The following is a 15434-nucleotide window of genomic DNA, read 5'->3' as shown; positions in this document are numbered from 1 at the left end:
CAGTAAATGACTTAACCAAAAACTTACCGATTACTCCATCCGGCTGCTCTTCAACCTCCTCCACGTTAACGTGGTTCACCTGTCCCTGTTGAAAGGGTTCGGCTTCTTCCCAGAGCTTCCATTGCCATTTACCATTCTGTGATTCAGGACATTCGTTGGCATAATGTCCGGTCTTCTGGCACTTAAAACAAGTGACTTGGCTCAGGTCTCTCTTGGCTGGGGTCGATGGGTTGGTGCGGTTTTGGCCGTTGCTTCCTCTATTCCCATTACCATTCTTGGTGCCATTGTGATTGTGCGAGCTACCTCCTCCATGGGTATGCTGAAAATGTCCTCCCGGTCTAGGGGTAAAACGTGGCTTCTGCTGAGCTCCTGAATTGTACTTCCCTTGTCCATACTTCCTCTTGCGATTCTCAATCTGTTGTTGCTTCCCTTCAATCATGAGAGCACGATCTACCAACTCCTGGTAGTTGTGGTAGTTGTTGAAGGTTGCTACCATTAAATGCATGCTCAACTCATCATTCAGTCCTTCCAGAAACTTCTCCTGCTTAGCCGCATCCGTAGAAACGTCATCTGGGGCATAACATGCTAATTTACTAAAGTCCTCCACATACTGGTCAACTGTCTGTCCTCCTTGGCACAAGTTGCGAAACTCTCGCTTCTTCATGGCCATAGCTCCTGCTGAAACATGGGCAGCACGAAAAGCCTTCTGAAACTGGTCCCACGTGACAGTGTCAACAGGGGAAGTGGCTGTGAAATTCTCCCACCATGATGTTGCGGGTCCTTCAAGCTGATGTGCGGCAAACTTCACTTTTTCCGCATCTGTGCATCCTGCGGTGGTCAACTCCCTTTCTGTCTTGCGGAGCCAATCATCTGCTACTATCGGCTCGGTGCTACTAGAAAACACCGGCGGATTCAGCCTAAGAAAACGGGCTAAATGATCAACAGGTGGTGGTGGCGGTGGGTTGTTGTTGTTCCCCTGATTCTGGTTTTGGACTAGCAACTACATCAATATGGTCTGCTACTGGATCAACTGAGTGAGCTCCGGTGGGAAGGTAAATCCGGGGTCACGTCTCGGAGGCATCTGAGGGTTTAGAAAAGATGAGATTGAAGAATAGAGGGGGGTCTAAAGAGAAAACACTACCCATATGCACATGAGGCAAAAGCAAACAATTCACTTCATTCAATCAATCAACAAGGGCATACAATCGATCTAACTATCGCAAAAGTGCTCGGACTACTATATTTACATGGTGGACTACTACTACTGATTTGGTGGTCTACTAGAAATATTCTTCGGTTGCAGACTCCATTATATCTACTCCAGCTTCATCAACATAGTCATCATCGCTATCATCTGGATCTGAGTCGGTGTCGTCGATGATGATGTAGTCTTCCGGGCAAATCTCCTTGGGTTCTTCGTCTTGTTCTACTAGTGTAGGGCCTCCCATAAATATTCCAATCTTCTTGTTCAGATCGTCATTCTTCTCCACTAATACTTTGATTTCCTCTTCATAATCTTCACGTGTAGCCTTGAGTTCTTCCTCTCATTCCTTGATTCTTGTCTTTGCCTTCTTTAGATCTATCATGTCAGTGCATATCTGGTTCTCCTGACGTCGAATGTGCTGGTTTAACTCCTGGATAAAAGCTGCAACTGATCTATCCTTCCTGGTACTGATCATCTCCCAGTGCTCATCTCGATGCCCACAAATCTGGTAGATAGTATCCTTGAGATCATTGCGATAGACTTCTCCAATGCGTCCCATGGCGATGTGAGCTGCCCTGCTCTTTCCTAGATCCCAAGTTGGTGCATCAAAAGAAAACTCTATGGGCTCAGTGACTGGCATGAACGTCCTTCCTGGAACTTGAACTTGAATCATCCGGCGCTCCTCTTCAGGTAGAGTGGCGTTGTAGGTTCTGGTGAAGCTTGGTACTCCTATGTTCAGGTATCTAGTGACTTCCTTCAAGTGACGTCCAAAGGGTGTATCTTCATCCGGTTGGGTGAACTTGTTCCTTGCATCCGCCATCCTAAAAGAGTAGGAAAAGATGAGAAGTCAGAAAGATAACAGAGTGAGTAGTGATCTAGGTCTTTTAGCTTGGTGGTCGTGTCCTACAGTCAGCGTGTGCTCTGATACCATCTTGTAGCGACCAGACCTCAAATGGTCCAATCTCTGTGCTCAGGTGTCATCCCTGGATCAGTAATGCTGATACCACACAGTACTTGAAGGATATATAACAGAGTAGCAATCACACACTTATTACATCGAGTGTCTCAAAAGAGAACTTATTACAATAAATATGGCTTAAGGCCATCTAATAACGATAACAACGGAAGGCTTGGAAGATAAGTGAGTCCATCAACTCCAACGGCATCACTGAGTATAGAACCACGACCTAAAAGCACCTTAATCGTCGTCCGAAAAGTCTGTAACATTTACGTTGCAGCCCGAAACGGGTCAGCACATGGAATATGCTGGCAAAGTAACACATAGAGAGTAATGAAATGAAATAGGCTATTCTATATGCATATTTGGCTGGTGGAAAGCTCTATGGTTACAGTTTTGCGTAAAGCCAATTTTTCCCTACTGCAAAGGAATACATTTTATTTAACTATCATGGTAGTTGTTAAACATTGAGAATGGTTGACAGCATTAATCTCCAATGTCCCTATGCGGATAAACAAATTTAGATGGTGGCTGTAAAATCCGCTTGTTAAAATATTAACTTGCTTCTTAAGATTCTGTATTCTCAAATTCTCTTCTGATCAGTCGCATCATAAGGCAATTCATCTAAATTTCTCTGAATGGAAGACTTTAGGAGATTACTTTATTGTTTATATGTTTTAGGTCTAACGGGTGACCTCAACGAGCCCGCATCAAAATACCGTTCCATAGCCTAGATCAATCTAGGTCCATAGAAAAAACAATTAGAAAACTAGGGCAAAAAAATTACCATACTGGACTAGACAGTGTTGGGGAACGTAGCAGAAATTCAAAAATTTTCCTACGTATCACCAAGATCTATCTATGGAGAGACCAGCAACGAGTGGAAGGAGAGTGCATCTACATACCCTTGTAGATCGCTAAGCGGAAGCGTTCAAGTGAACGGGGTTGATGAAGTCGTACTCGTCGTGATTCAAATCACCGATGATCAAGTGCCGAACGCACGGCACCTCCACGTTCAACACACGTACAGCCCGATGACGTCTCCCACGCCTTGATCCAGCAAGGAGAGAGGAAGAGGTTGAGGAAGACTCCATCCAACAGCAGTACAACGGCGTGGTGGTGGTGGAGGAGCGTGGCAATCCTGCAGGGCTTTGCCAAGCACCGCGGGAGAGGAGGAGTACTTGTGAGAGGGGGAGGGCTGCGCCAGAACTTCGTGTATAGCTCCCATGCGCCTCCCCACTATATATAGGGGTGGAGGGGCTGGTTTCTTGCCCTCCAAGTCCATTGGGGCGCTGGCCAAGGTGGGAGGAAAGAAATCTCATTATTTCCTTCCCCACCGATTGTTATCCCCCCTTTTTAGGGATCTTGATCTTATCCCTTCGGGATATGATCTTATTCCTTCTAAGGGGGGATCTTGGTGCACCTTGACCAGGGGTGTGGGGCCTTGCCCCCACTACCCACGTCCATGTGGGTCCCCCCATGCAGGTGGGCCCCACTCCGGAACCTTCTAGAACCTTCCCGGTACAATACCGAAAAATCCCGAACATTTTCCGATGGCCAAAATAGGACTTCCCATATATAAATCTTTACCTCCGGACCATTCCGGAACTCCTCGTGACGTCCGGGATCTCATCCGGGACTCCGAACAACATTCGGTAACCACATACAAAATTCCTTTATAACCATAGCATCATCGAACCTTAAGTGTGTAGACCCTACGGGTTCGGGAGACATGCAGACATGACCGAGACGTTCTCCGGTCAATAACCAACAGTGGGATCTGGATACCCATGATGGCTCCCACATGTTCCACGATGATCTCATCGGATGAACCACGATGTCAAGGACTTAATCAATCCCGTATTCAATTCCCTTTGTCTATCGGTATGTTACTTGCCCGAGATTCGATCGTTGGTATCTAATACCTTGTTCAATCTCGTTACCGGCAAGTCACTTTACTCGTTCCGTAACACATCATCCCGTGATCAACTCCTTGGTCACATTGCGCATATGATGATGTCCTACCGAGTGGGCCCAGAGATACCTCTCCGTTTACACGGAGTGACAAATCCCAGTCTCGATCCGCATAAAACAATAGATACTTTCGGAGATACCTGTAGTGCACCTTTATAGTCACCCAGTTACGTTGTGACATTTGATACACCCAAAGCACTCCTACGGTATCCAGGAGTTACACGCTCTCATGGTCGAAGGAAGAGATACTTGACATTGGCAAAGCTCTAGCAAATGAACTACACGATCTTTTGTGCTAGTCTTAGGATTGGGTCTTGTCCATCACATCATTCTCCTAATGATGTGATCCCGTTATCAACGACATCCAATGTCCATAGCCAGGAAATCATGACTATCTGTTGATCACAACGAGCTAGTCAACTAGAGGCTCACTAGGGACATATTGTAGTCTATGTATTCACACGTGTATTACGATTTTCGGATAATACAGTTATAGCATGAATAAAAGACAATTATCATGAACAAGGAAATATAATAATAACACTTTTATTATTGCCTCTAGGGCATATTTCCAATAGTCTCCCACTTGCACTAGAGTCAATAATCTAGTTCACATCGCCATGTGATTAACACTCACAGGTCACATCGCCATGTGACTAATACCCAAGAGTTTTAGGTTTTATCATGTTGCTTGTGAGAGAGGTTTTAGTCAACGGGTCCGAACCTTTCAGATCTGTGTGTGCTTTACAAATCTCTATGTCATCTCCTAGATGTAGCTACCACGCTCTATTTGGAGCTATTCCAAATAACTGTTCTACTTGGAGCTATTCTAAATTGTTGCCCCATAATACGTATCCGGTATCTCTTCTTAGAGCTATCCGGATAGGTGTTAAGCTTGCATCGACGTAACCTTTACGATGAACTCTTTTACCACCTCCATAATCGAGAAAATTCCTTAGTCCACTAGTTACCAAGGATAACTTTGACCGCTGTCTGTGATCCATTCATGGATCACTCTTGTACCCCTTGACTGACTCATGGCAAGGCACACTTCAGGTGCGGTACACAGCATAGCATACTGAAGAGCCTACGTCTTAAGCATAGGGGACGACCTTCGTCCTTTCTCTCTATTCTGCCGTGGTCGAGCTTTAAGTCTTAACTTCGTACCTTACAACTCAGGCAAGAACTCCTTCTTTGACTGGTCCATCTTGAACACCTTCAAGATCATGTCAAGGTATGTGCTCATTTGAAAGTACTATTAAGCGTTTTGATCTATCCTTATAGATCTTGATGCTCAATGTTCAAGTAGCTTAATCCAGGCTTTCCATTGAAAAACACTTTCAAAATAACCCTATATGCTTTCCAGAAATTCTACGTCATTTCTGATCAACAATATGTCAACAACATATACTCATCAGAAATTCTATAGTGCTCCCACTCACTTCTTTGGAAATACAAGTTTCTCATAAACTTTGTACAAACCCAAAATTTTTGATCATCATAAAAGCATACATTCCAACTCCGAGATGCTCACTCCAGTCCTTAGAAGGATTGCTGGAGCTTTGCATACTTATTAGCATCTTTCGGGATTGACAAAACCTTCCGGTTGTATCACATACAACCTTTCCTCATTAAAATCGTCGAGGAAACAATGTTTTGACATCCTATCTGCAAGATTTCATAAATAATGCAGTAATCGCTAATATAATTCCAACAGACTCTTAGCATCACTACGAGTGAGAAAATCTCATTGTAGTCAACTCCTTGAACTTGTCGGAAAACATCTTAACGACAAGTCGAGCTTTCTTAATGGTGACATTTACCATCATTGTCCGTCTTCCTTTTGAAATCCATCTGTACTCATTAACCTTACGACCATCGAGCCGTTCTGCCAAAGTCTACACTTTGTTTTCATACATGGATCCTCTCTCGGATTTTATGGCCTCAAGCCATTTATCGGAATCTGGACCCACCATCGCTTCTCCATAGCTCGTAGGTTCATTGTTGTCTAGCAACATGACCTTCAAGATAGGATTACGTACCACTCTGAAGTAGTACGCATCCTTGTCATCCTACGAGGTTTGGGAGTGACTTGATCCGAAGTTTCATGATCAATATCATAAGCTTCCACTTCAATTGGTGTAGGTGCCACAGGAACAACTCCCTGTGCCCTGTCACACACTAGTTGAAGAGACGGTTCAATAACCTCATCAAGTCTCCACCATCCTCCCACTCAATTCTTTCGAGAGAAACTTTTCCTCGAGAAAGGACCCGATTCTAGAAACAATCCATATTGCTTTCGGATCTGAATTAGGAGGTATACCCAATTGTTTTGGGTTTCCTATGAAGATGCATTTTATCCGCTTTGGGTTCGAGCTTATCAACCTGAAACTTTTTCATATAAGCGTCGCAGCCCCAAACTTTTAAGAAACGACAACTTAGGTTTCTCTAAACCATAATTCATATGGTGTCATCTCATCGGAGTTACGTGGTGCCCTATTTAAAGTGAATGTGGTTGTCTCTAATGCCTAACCCATGAACGATAGTGGTAATTCGATAAGAGACATCATGGTACGCACCATATCCAATAGGGTGCAACTATGATGTTCGGACACACCATCACATTATGGTGTTCCAGGCGGTATTAATTGCGAAACAATTTCCACAATGTCTTAATTGTGTGCCAAAACTCGTAACTCAGATATTCATCTCTATGATCATATCATAGACATTTTATCCTCTTGTCACAATGATCTGCTACTTCACTCTGAAATTACTTGAACCATTCAATAATTCAGACTTGTGTTTCATCAAGTAAATATACTCAACATTTAATCGAATCATATGTGAAGTAAGAACATAATGATATTCACTGCATGCCTCAGCACTCATTCGACTGCACACATCAAAATGTGTTACTTCCAACAAGTTGCTATCTTGTTCCATCTTACTGAAAATGAGGCTTTTCAGTCATCTTGCCCATGTGGTATGATTTGCATATCTCAAGTGATTCAAAATCAAGTGAGTCCGAACGATCCATTTGCATGGAGTTTCTTCATGCATATACACCAATAGACATGGTTCGCATGTCTCAAACTTTTCAAAAATGAGTGAGTCCAAAGATCCATCAACATGGAGCTTCTTCATGCGTTTTATACCATTATGACTTACATGGCAGTGCCACAAGTAAGTGGTACTATCATTACTATCTTATATCTTTTGGCATGAAAATGTGTATCACTACGACCGAGATTCAATAAACCATTCCTTTAGGTGCAAGACCATTGAAGGTATTATTCAAAAATAGAGTAACCATTATTCTCCTTAAATGAATAACCGTATTGCGATAGACATAATCCAATCATGTCTATGCTCAACGCAAACACCAATCTCGGTGGTAGAGGGAGCGTGCGATGCTTGATCATATCAACCTTGGAAACACTTCCAACATATATCGTCAGCTCACCTTTAGCTAGTCTCCGTTTATTCCGTAGCTTTTATTTCGAGTTACTAACACTTAGCAACCGAACCGGTATCCAATACCCTGGTGCTACTAGGAGTACTAGTAAAGTACACATTAACATAATGTATACCCAATATACTTCTATCGACCTTGCCAGCCTTCTCATCTACCAAGTATCTAGGGTAATGCTGCTCCAGTGGTTGTTCCCCTTATTATAGAAGCACTTAGTCTCGGGTTTGGGTTCAACCTTGGGTTTCTTCACTGGAGCAGCAGCTGATTTGCCGTTTCATGAAGTATCCCTTCTTGCCCTTGCCCTTCTTGAAACTAGTGGTTTCACCAACCATCAACAATTGATGCCCCTTCTTGATTTCTACTTTCGCGGTGTCAAACATCGTGAATACCTCAAGGATCATCTTATTTATCCCTGATATGTTACAGTTCATCACGAAGCTCTAGCAGCTCGGTGGCAATGACTTTGGAGAAACATCACTATCTCATTTGGAAGATCAACTCCCACTCGATTCAAGTGATTGTTGTGCTCAGACAATCTGAGCACAAGCTCAACGATTGAGCTTTTCTCCCTTAGTTTGCAGGCTAAGAAAATCGTCGGAGGTCTTATACCTCTTAACGTGGGCACGAGCCTAAAATCCCAATTTCAGCCCTCGATACATCTCATATGTTCCGCGACGTTTCGAAAACGTCTTTGGTGCCTCTACTTAAACCATTTAATTGAACTATCACGTAGTTATCAAAATGTGTATGTCCGATGTTCGCAACATCGACAAACGACGTTGGGGTTCAGCACACTGAGCGGTGCATTAAGGACATAAGCTTTCTACTGATCGCATAATCGCTACTATCAACTTTCAACTATATTTTCTCTAGGAACATATCTAAACAGTGGAACTAAAGCGCGAGCTTACGACATAATTTGCAAAAGGTCTTTTGACTATGTTCAGGATAATTAAGTTCATCTTATGAACTCCCACTTAGATAGACATCCCTCTGGTCATCTAAGTGATCACATGATCCGAGTCAACTAGGCCATGTCCGATCATCACGTGAGACGGACTAGTCATCATCGGTGAACATCTTCATGTTGATCGTATCTACCATACGACTCATGCTCGACCTTTCGGTCTCCGTGTTCCGAGGCCATGTCTGCACATGCTAGGCTCGTCAAGTTAACCCTAAGTGTTTTCGCTGTGTAAAACTGTCTTACACCCGTTGTATGTGAACGTAAGAATCCATCACACCCGATCATCATGTGGTGCTTAGAAGCGACGAACTATAGCAACGGTGCACAGTTAGGGGAGAACACTTCTTGAAATTTTGTAAGGGATCATCTTATTTACTACCGTCGTCCTAAGTAAACAAGATGCATAAACATGATAAACATCACATGCAATCAAATAGTGACATGATATGGCCAATATCATTTTGCTCCTTTTGATCTCCATCTTCGGGGCTCCATGATCATCATCGTCACCGGCATGACACCATGATCTCCATCATCGTGTCTTCATGAAGTTGTCACGCCAACGACTACTTCTACTTCTATGGCTAACGCGTTTAGCAATAAAGTAAAGTAATTTACATGGCGTTCTTCAATGACACGCATGTCATACAATAAATAAAGACAACTCCTATGGCTCCTGCCGGTTGTCATACTCATCGACATGCAAGTCGTGATTCCTATTACAAGAACATGATCAATCTCATACATCACATATCATTCATCACATTCTTCTTGGCCATATCACATCACATAGCATACCCTGCAAAAACAAGTTAGACGTCCTCTAATTGTTGTTTGCATGTTTTACGTGGCTGCTATGGGTTTCTAGCAAGAACGTTTCTTACCTACGCAAGACCAAAACGTGATATGCCAATTGCTATTTACCCTTCATAAGGACCCTTTTCATCGAATCCGTTCCGACTAAAGTGGGAGAGACTGGCACCCGCTAGCCACCTTATGCACCAAGTGCATGTCAATCGGTGGAACCTGTCTCACGTAAGAGTACGTGTAAGGTCGGTCCGGGCCGCTTCATCCCACAATACCGTCGAAACAAGATTGGACTAGTAACAGTAAGCATATTGAACAACATCAACGCCCACAACTACTTTGTGTTCTACTCGTGCAAAGAATCTACGCAATAGACCTAGCTCATGATGCCACTGTTGGGGAACGTAGCAGAAATTCAAAATTTTTCCTACGTATCACCAAGATCTATCTATGGAGAGACCAGAAACGAGTGGAAGGAGAGTGCATCTACATACCCTTGTAGATCGCTAAGCGGAAGCATTCAAGTGAACGGGGTTGATGAAGTCCAATGTCCCTATGCGGATAAACAAATTTAGACGGTGGCTGTAAAATCCGCTTGTTAAAATTTTAACTTGCTTCTTAAGATTCTGTATTCTCAAATTCTCTTCTGATCAGTCGCATCATAAGGCAATTCATCTAAATTTCTCTGAATGGAAGACTTTAGGAGATTACTTTATTGTTTATATGTTTTAGGTCTAACGGGTGACCTCAACGAGCCCGCATCAAAATACCGTTCCATAGCCTAGATCAATCTAGGTCCATAGAAAAAACAATTAGAAAACTAGGGCAAAAAAATTACCATACTGGACTAGACAGTGTTGGGGAACGTAGCAGAAATTCAAAAATTTTCCTACGTATCACCAAGATCTATCTATGGAGAGACCAGCAACGAATGGAAGGAGAGTGCATCTACATACCCTTGTAGATCGCTAAGCGGAAGCGTTCAAGTGAACGGGGTTGATGAAGTCGTACTCGTCGTGATTCAAATCACCGATGATCAAGTGCCGAACGCACGGCACCTCCACGTTCAACACACGTACAGCCCGATGACGTCTCCCACGCCTTGATCCAGCAAGGAGAGAGGAAGAGGTTGAGGAAGACTCCATCCAACAGCAGCACAACGGCGTGGTGGTGGTGGAGGAGCGTGGCAATCCTGCAGGGCTTTGCCAAGCACCGCGAGAGAGGAGGAGTACTTGTGAGAGGGGGAGGGCTGCGCCAGAACTTCGTGTATAGCTCCCATGCGCCTCCCCACTATATATAGGGGTGGAGGGGCTGGTTTCTTGCCCTCCAAGTCCATTGGGGCGCTGGCCAAGGTGGGAGGAAAGAAATCTCATTATTTCCTTCCCCACCGATTGTTATCCCCCCTTTTTAGGGATCTTGATCTTATCCCTTCGGGATATGATCTTATTCCTTCTAAGGGGGGATCTTGGTGCGCCTTGACCAGGGGTGTGGGGCCTTGCCCCCACTACCCACGTCCATGTTGGTCCCCCCATGCAGGTGGGCCCCACTCCGGAACCTTCTAGAACCTTCCCGGTACAATACCGAAAAATCCCGAACATTTTCCGATGGCCAAAATAGGACTTCCCATATATCTTTACCTCCGGACCATTCCGGAACTCCTCGTGACGTCCGGGATCTCATCCGGGACTCCGAACAACATTCGGTAACCACATACAAAATTCCTTTATAACCCTAGCGTCATCGAACCTTAAGTGTGTAGACCCTACGGGTTCGGGAGACATGCAGACATGACCGAGACGTTCTCCGGTCAATAACCAACAGCGGGATCTGGATACCCATGATGGCTCCCACATGTTCCATGATGATCTCATCGGATGAACCACGATGTCAAGGACTTAATCAATCCCGTATTCAATTCCCTTTGTCTATCGGTATGTTACTTGCCCGAGATTCGATCGTCGGTATCTAATACCTTGTTCAATCTCATTACCGGCAAGTCACTTTACTCGTTCCGTAACACATCATCCCGTGATCAACTCCTTGGTCACATTGCGCATATGATGATGTCCTACCGAGTGGGCCCAGAGATACCTCTCCGTTTACACGGAGTGACAAATCCCAGTCTCGATCCGCATAAAACAATAGATACTTTCGGAGATACCTGTAGTGCACCTTTATAGTCACCCAGTTACGTTGTGACGTTTGATACACCCAAAGCACTCCTACGGTATCCAGGAGTTACACGCTCTCATGGTCGAAGGAAGAGATACTTGACATTGGCAAAGCTCTAGCAAATGAACTACACGATCTTTTGTGCTAGTCTTAGGATTGGGTCTTGTCCATCACATCATTCTCCTAATGATGTGATCCCGTTATCAACGACATCCAATGTCCATAGCCAGGAAATCATGACTATCTGTTGATCCCAACGAGCTAGTCAACTAGAGGCTCACTAGGGACATATTGTAGTCTATGTATTCACACATGTATTACGATTTCCGGATAATACAGTTATAGCATGAATAAAAGACAATTATCATGAACAAGGAAATATAATAATAACACTTTTATTATTGCCTCTAGGGCATATTTCCAACAGACAGAACATGCACAAGAGGGGATTATGTGCCGATGTGATCTTACTAGCTCGAAATCGAACTGCAGTTATGTGCTTGCCGCCGTTGATCTGCAATCGAACGCTTGCTGCCAGTGTTCCAGCGAACATAAGACAGGATAAGAGACGAGCAGAGGCAGGCGAGTTGGGGAAACAAAGAGGCCAGCGGCTACCATCATCGTACATGCTATAGATCAGATAATAAACCAAATTATTGATCAAGGTTTTTCTTAGGCTACCAAATTATTGATCAAGTTTTTTTTGAGATAAAAATTATTAATCAAGTGACGTACAGGCCTAGCAGTGGGCACAAGAGACAATTTATACCTAGGCTTTTGGGCCTTTTACTGGTCCATTCATGTGGGCTTGGCAGCTTGATGGGGTCATGCTTCATTTTCTGTTGGGTTCATGCCAAGTTAGTCGTACAACACAACACATAGCTGGCATGTTTTGTTGGGTTCAACTGAACCCAACGATAATATGTTGGCTCCGCCGCTGCTGTCACCTGCTACCTGGGTGAACAGATTGATGAAGGTCACCACGCAGATGGAGAAGGTCGCATGAGGTACATGGACCAGGGTGGTTGTCGTTCATGAGGAAGATGGTTTGTGTTCATGAGGATATGTTGCTCCCGCTGCTGAATTTATCCTTGAGATGATCTCCATCACCGATCAAAATTTTCACTCGTTTCTTTATTGCATCTAGTGCCTCGTGCAAGCCAAAATAACTGATTGCTACAGCTAGATCTCCCTTATTATTTTGTATTCTTCTTACTTTCTAAAAAGTATTTGCTCGTAAATCTGAATCCATGATGTTGCTTTTCTACTCCCTGAAATTGGAGTAATTCTACATGCTCTGTCGGCCATCTAGCAAAGGACGAAAAATTATACCCCTAACTAGTTTGTGTTTATGCCTCAAGAGAAACATTGTTTTTCTAGAACCAATATTATTGGACATTTTCTTCTCTCTGTACATACATTTTCATTTTCTCTTCTATATTGCAACTATAGAATTAGAGAAATTTTGTGATTTATGATGTCTACTTGTTACAAGAAGTGCACTTTTGGCCAAGTTCATTACATAAAAAAAAGAGAAAAGTCATGCCTAAGAAAAACCACTGATTTTAGAAAACAAAAACCTAAAAAATAGGAAAACATGTGTTCGCCTAGAAGCGGCCAAATTCTACGAAAACACAAGTTGATGTGCAAAAACATGTTTCTTTCATTTGTCGTTGCAGTTCACATGGGGACAAACTTCATGCAAAAATCTTTGCCAGAAGTTCGACTATAATACAAACACAAGTTCGCATATAGTAGGAAGTATGATGTTTTCCCAAGAAAAACCAGCCTATATCCTAGACACGGCGAATCTGCTACATTGCACCAAAATATTTTTTTTGAAAAAATGTTTTCTTGGGAACATATTTTCTCCCATTTCTAAAAATCAAAAAGTTCAGCAAACGAAACTAACATAGCAGTTTGACGTTTTTTTAAGAAATTATATATTTTTATTCCTAAAAATTAAATCATGAGGTTCGAATTAGAAAATAAAAAGAGAGGTTTGTTGTTTATCTAAAAAATAATTTAGATTTTCACGTTTATGAAATAACTAGGAATTTTATAAAAATGGGCTTACCCCTTTCTAAAAAAGTGTAGAAGTTCAAATTTAAATAACCATCGCAACCGCTCGAATTTTACCAATACGAACAGGTAAGGAATCACAAGCAAAATATGAGACAAAAGTTCAAAGTAAAAATAATGAGCAGTTCAACTACTACACGAGATGAGTTTCGGAAGAGAGTAAAATAATAAAAAGCCTAAAAGGGTTGTTGCAAGAAGTTCATGTTCTTGTAGTGTAGTTCAATATTTATAGAAAACTCAGATTTTTCTTGTTACTAAAGAAATAAAATCAAGAAGTTCAAACTAAATAAACGGAGTAGTTCGATTTTATTTCTTTAGTAACAAGAAAAATCTCAGTTTTTTCATAAATATTGAACTGCACTACAAGAATGTGAACTTCTTGCAACAACCCTCTTAAGCTTTTATTTTTTATTCTTTTATTCTCTTCTGAAACGCATTTCGTGTAGTAGTTGAACTGCTCGTTGTTTTCACTTTGAATTTCGGTTTCATATTTTTGCTTGTGATTCCTCACCAGGGCCGGCCCTGGTGTATGGCCAACGGGGCGACGGCCCGGGGCCCAGGTGAGGGGGACCCATGATGGAGTATATACATATACGATAGCTAAGCAAAAAACAAGTAAAAAATTACAAAATAATTAAAGAAAATAAATAAGATGGGCTAGGCGGCCCAGATATAGCTAGCTAGGGATCACTGATGGATTAGCGAAGACGAAGCGGCGCCGTGACTCACGCTTGTTGCCAGGGCTAGGCACACGACTGCTTGTTTCCTTCGTAGGTTCGTCGCCCTCGCCCGCCTGTCGGCCTTTTCGCTCGCTCGGCGCCTTGCACCATGGCCCTTGCCACGTCGCTGGTCGCCCTCGCCTCGCTGCCACACAGCAGTCTGGCAGGCGGCAGCCTGGCCATCCAGCATCCAGCACCGCGGCAATACCTATACAAATACGCATCCGACTGGAAGTCAAGAAGCATGCATCCATGTTCCTGTCCATCCCCAAATCTCAATTTGACAATTTCAGTAGTTTGTTTATTCTTTATTTGGTATGTATGTATTCTAATCCAATCTATTATTTTTTTGTCATTCTATGTAACATGTCTAGTGTTCCAATCATCCGATCTATAAATTCCTAATTCTTTGTATGCTCTTTTGATCTTTTCTTCATGATTTTAGGACATTATTTGAGGTCAACTATGTTGCAAGATTGATTTAATGGCCTGGCTATGTGCTGCATTGAGAAGGATATCTTGGACAATATTGATCTTGATTGTGCCCTTAATGACTTTGCATCAAGAAATGCTCGAAGAAACTTTTTTGAAGCATTGAAGTATTATTGTTGTCGATGGAGTCAGTCTAATTTCGTTCTTATTTGAGGTAATCATGTCATGTTAGTTTCATTTTGCAATCTTTTTAGTACTATGGTTTTTATGGAGTCAGTTCAAATTTGGTTATTATTGTTCTCGATGGAGTCATTTGAATTATTATAGTCATATTTTAAACTAAAGATGTGTGATTGGAAGTTACTTTTAATAAGTTATATACAACACACGCATACATATATATTGTCTTAGGACTTAGGACATAGGGGACCATGTCGTCGAGTTCCCCTAGGGCCTCCCGAATCACAGGGCCGGCCTTGTTCCTCACCCGTTCGTATTGGTAAAATCCTAGATTTTTTTTAATAAATATCAAACCACTTCGATATTTTAGTTCGAACTTCTAGTTTTCTAAAAAACTTGGAATATTCCTTTTAAACTTTTTTAGTTGTTCTTTTTATTTTAATTTGAACTTTTTCATTTTATTC

This window comes from Triticum aestivum, chromosome 1A, assembly GCF_018294505.1.
Source record: "Triticum aestivum cultivar Chinese Spring chromosome 1A, IWGSC CS RefSeq v2.1, whole genome shotgun sequence".
NCBI lineage: Eukaryota > Viridiplantae > Streptophyta > Magnoliopsida > Poales > Poaceae > Triticum > Triticum aestivum.
Note: the sequence above shows the minus strand (reverse complement) of the source record.